The sequence below is a fragment of the Peromyscus leucopus genome, chromosome 9 (genome assembly GCF_004664715.2).
Source record: "Peromyscus leucopus breed LL Stock chromosome 9, UCI_PerLeu_2.1, whole genome shotgun sequence".
In the NCBI taxonomy this organism is placed as follows: domain Eukaryota; kingdom Metazoa; phylum Chordata; class Mammalia; order Rodentia; family Cricetidae; genus Peromyscus; species Peromyscus leucopus.
Window position 1 is genome coordinate 55,529,624 of NC_051070.1, and position 5,091 is coordinate 55,534,714.

Genomic DNA, 5,091 nt, shown 5'->3' on the forward strand with positions numbered 1-5,091 from the left:
GGAAAGAATCTAAGAGAGCGACTTCAGGTTATTTCCAGGGACATCTTGTTCCTTGTGCTGAGATCAAGGCTCCTGACTGGCAGGGGCCTGGGGGCAGCAGTGGAGTTTCCATGGGGGTGCTGGTCCCATGCAGAGAGGATCCCCCTGGGTTCAGGTGCTGGAGAACAGCCCCAGATGGCTCAGGCCATTACTCACTAGCCTAAGGCAGCGCAGCCTGGCCCCCATTGTTCACGGAGATAAAATGCTTAGATCAAGCCTGTGACAAAGGGATTCTCTCTGAGCACTAATTAGCTTTGGAGTAATTTCTAATCCAACTCCAGTTTCAGCCATATGTACATACAGATGCACTTTACACATTTCCTCTCTGTCCTGACATTCGGATGTCTTTCCTGCCACCTGCCTGGTGTTTCTATATCCTTTGCTTCTATTCATCTGTTTTCTTTCACAAAACAGTTCAGCATCCAAGAGACTCCTCAAGGCTGGCAGCAGCTTTGGGAAGTCTACCTAGTCTCCCACAGTGTTGGGTGCAGCAGCTTTGGGAAGTCTACCTGGTCTCCCACGGTGTTGCGTGGGGCTGCCAGGGCCTTATCATCCAAGTCAATCGGAAACCCAGAAACCCTGACTCTGCAATAACAACACACAGGTATGGGCACAAGTGAGGCAGATGTGGCCATGGTCTACTGGCTTTCTTATACTGTAATTCATCATTTTTTAATTCTTTTTTTTTCATTTGCTTTAAAGACATCACTCCAAAGTCACCTCCAGAAATCACTTTCCCATCTGAGACCCTTACGTGTGTGTCCAAGCTGACCCAAGGTCCTCTGTGAGTCCTTCCTTTGTTCCTGTTCTGTTACTTCAGAGGGCTTCCAGGGGACGAGTTCCTGTAGCTGTCCCTGCCTGTCTGTCTGTTCAGCTTGACTGTGTCTAAACCATCACAGCTGCACCATGGAAACTTTCTATTCCTCTTCTTCGTCCATTGGTTGTTTCTTCCTCCCCCTTCCCCTTCCCCTCCTCCTCTCCTTCCCCTCCCCCTCCTCCTTCTCCCTTTCCTCCTCTTCTTCTTCCTCTTCCTCTCCTCCTCCTTCTTCCTCCTCTACCTTCTCCTCCTCTTCTTCATTCCTAAAAGCTTATTTTTCCAATCACATGGCCCCCGTACTAACCGCAGTCTCCATTCTCTTCTCAGTTGGCACAAATTCCAAAAAGATGAACCCTGAGGATTGCCCTGGTTTCACAACCAATGCTGGTCCATATGGGCAAAGCCTGGTGTGGCTGCTCTCTGTCAGGAGACCTAGAGCCTTGAAAGTCATGGCTTTAGAGTTAGGTTAAAACTGTATCTCCAGTTCTTACTACGTGCATAGCTTTAAAAATGTTGCTTGGCCTGCCTAAACCTGATCTTTTGAGGGTTAAAGTTGGAGGTAATAGCTCTACTTGTGATTTAGTTGTGAGAGCAGAGGCCATGTGTCCATGGCAGGCATGTGACAGGTGCTGTGGCTTACTGTGAAATGTCTTCATGGACCATGCGGTTCAACATATGGTCCTCTACTGGTGAGGCTATCATGGGAGGCAGTCAACCTGGAGGAGGAATTGGTGGGCCTTTGATGACTATCCTGGCCTCTGGCTTCTTGGGGCCGTCGGCCGGCCTCCTTGTCCCTGCTGTGCGAGCAGTGGCCACCTCACCTTCCCACTAAGCCTGCTCACTTCGCCTTCTCTGTCACAATTCACAGAACTTTCTGAAGCTGTGAGTCTAGCCTGAGTGTTTTCTCCCTCAAGCTGCTTTGGTCAGGAACTTGGTCAGGGCGACAGGAAAGGCAGCTGACATTCTAGCTGACATTCATTTTAAATCTTCCGAAGACAAAATTCAAGTTAGTCGGACTTACTGAGACTTTTTTTTAAAAAGGAAGTTTATTGGATTTTGTATAAACTGTAAAATGACAAGAGTATAAGATTCCTTGGAAGGCTTAAGCAATGAAAAGAGAGAGCTATAACACGCTCCATGCAAATGTTTCTTCTCTTACATCTTCTGGACAGAATCATACCCTGGAGGACACATCTGACCCTCATCTGATATTTGTGCATGTGTGTATATGTTTACAGAACCAGCCGGGCGCCATGCCGGGTGGAAGGCATCACACTCCCTCAGTAGAACACTTGGCTTTGATAGCTTAGGAAAGCATTGTCTCTTCCTCCTGGTCAATAGGAGTGTGTTGTCACAATATGGTTGTGGTTTTCTCTTTATATATGGTATGCGTTCAAGTTAGGTTTAGGATGCTATTTACATAGGGAAAGAAGGAAGGAAGAGAGAGAGAGAGAGAGAGAGAGAGAGAGAGAGAGAGAGAGAGAGGAACAGAGGGAGGAAAAGAAGCGAGGGAGAGAATAGGAGAGGGGATGAAGGAAGGAAAGAGGGGAGGGAAGGAGAGAAGGAGAGAGGGAGGAAAGGAGGAAGAAGTAAGAGAGAAGGAGGAAGGAAGTGAGGGAGGGAGGGAGGAAGGAGAGAAGGAGGGAAGGAAGAGGAAGGAAGGAATAAGGAAGGGAGGGTAGGAGGGAGAGAGGAAGGGAGAGAGGGAGAAAGGGATGGAGGAAGGAAGGAAAAAGAAGGCATCATTTTCCAGGTAACATGTTCAAAGAAAACTACCAGCTGCCCCATGCAGCCAAGGACACTTCTCATAGTCATCTGAAAGATATTCTGACCTTTATTCCTTTTCTCAAGGAGTTGGAAGATACTAAGTAAAGGGGACTAGGAAGTTAGGGACCACGGTGCTCTTCTTACTAGAACTTTCACATCTTTGCTTCTCCTAACACTCCCATGAGAAACTTCCCTGGAGGTTTCCATCCTCTGTGATTCTGGAGAAAGCCTCCATAGCCAATGAAGGGGGAGAGCCTGGACTTTGAAGGCTGCATGCCCTCATCTGAAGCCAGGCTTAGCTTGGCTCTTTACTATCCGCAGTTCATTTCCTGTCTGCATGCCTCAGTTTCCTTGGGTGTTAAACGTGGTAGTGTAGTTCACCCTCCCTCACAGAGTGTTCAGAAGAAGCGAAGGGCAACGTTGACCTATGCGGAAGTAATTAACACGGTTCCCCACATGGAACAGATGATCAGCGCTGGTACCTCTTTCTTTCCTGTAGGATGGACCATCCGACAGCGCGGACCCGACAGTCATAGATGATCAATTCATGTACATGATGGGGCTTTTTAGGAGAATGTACCCGTGGAAACAACCCGTTTTTATGAGTGTAGATCATTCTGAGGAAGCACCTGCTTTTTCCAAAGGAGCTTGGATCACTTCAATGTCTGCATTTTCTTCACTGTGATTTTTGCTGGTTAAACGGAGCCTCCCCCCAGTGCTGACAACTATGAATGAAAACGATTGCAGCGTGTCTTGAAACTGGGGCTTGCCCTTAAAGGAAGGCATCATCACATACATTTGCCAGATGAGGAAACAGGGGGGCAGGCTCGAGTGGACACGTCCTCGGGGTTACAAAGGTGGGCAGAGTCAGGATTCCAACACAGCTCTTCTATTCTTGCCTGAATATTTTGTTCATTTTTTGGTTTGGGTTTCCGTGGTGTTTCTGTTTCCTTCGTTGTTTTGAGACAGGGTCTCGCTATGGAGCTCAGGCTAGCTTTGAGCCCCTTACATTGCCCAGGCTATCCTAAAGCTCCCCGTCCTCTGTCTCAGCCCCCTAAGTTCGGGGCTGCTGTCCGTGTGCCACCACACTCACTATGGGAAGTTTTGTGTCAGAGGTGGACAGAGCGAGGACCATTGTTACAGATGTGCCTATTCGTCTCCCCATAAGACAACCAAATCTACATTTTTTGAAATTCTTATTTCTACATGTACACGTTTTCTAGAAAGTGTGAAGAATCTGGTGGTATTGTAGATTTGTTTGTCCAGTAGTTAAGTTTTATAAAGCTGATCTGGGTGGCTGGAGTATCCAATCTGTGGTTGTGAGATTATTGTCTTACTAACAAGTGAAGCCGGCCTCCTTTGGTACAGCGCTGGATGAGACAAACGCCATCATCTCCATCTTAGAGCTGAGAAATGGAGGCTCTGGGAGGTTAAGTAATGTTTCTGAGATAAGAAACCCAACCTGGTTTAGAGAGCTGAAAAATAACACTTAGCTTGAAGACTCGATCCTGCCACGATGTTAGTTAAGTCAAGAGCTGCTGTCTTTGTCTTGGTTTTTTTCCCCCTATACCTGACAAGAGAAAAACATTTATCACTTTTAGCGCTGGTGCCCCGGCCCATGCCAGGCACAAGCAGTCTTTGGATTAAAACGCTACCACCTGCCAAGCATCTTCAGCAAGATTGGAGGGTTGGTGGATAGGGAGGGAGGGGTGAAGGCAGATGGGGATGGTGGAAAAGGATGCAGCTCCGTGGAACTTCAGGTTTGGAAATGATTTTTAATCAAGTTCAACAAGGACAGCCTCTCCCCAGGAGCCACCTACATGCCATCAATAACCCCCTTCCCCGGGCCTCTCATCTCTGGTGCAGTTTTATTGAACACAGGTTTAATTGACCTGAAAAAGAAGCCTACTTGTTGGCGAAGTCGTGTGCACTGCCCGCAAAAATCAACTCTTCGTGGTTCTTTCCGCAGTTGGGGCTTTCAGGGGGACCAGGTCCCAAGACGGTTCTTAACAGCAGAAAACTGTGGGGCTACTGCATCTGAAACACTTCGGGAGCCGCAGGCTGGAAGGCCATCTCGATAATGAGAGGCACCAAATGTGGTAAAGATTTCTGTTTGCTGCACGTGCTCATTCAAAAATTGAATTGGATTGACTGCTATAGAGGGTTCCACAGACTCTGTCTCCAAGAGGAGCAAAGTGACACCCAAGGGACAAGGCTTATGTAGGACAACTCACCTTCATTGACATTACAAAATCCATGGGACCTTTACCTCAAGGCAGCGATTCACAAAGTGATTACTAAAAAAAAAAAAAAAAAAGATAGTTAATTGGTGTGCGGGATCCAAGCTGGACACATTGTCTCCAATGGGCTTCAGCTGCATGTCTGTGAAATAAAAGTAGGTCTTACCTGTCAGAATGGTATAAAAATTCTGGACTAGTGAATCAGTGGTGGTGCACACCTTTAATCCC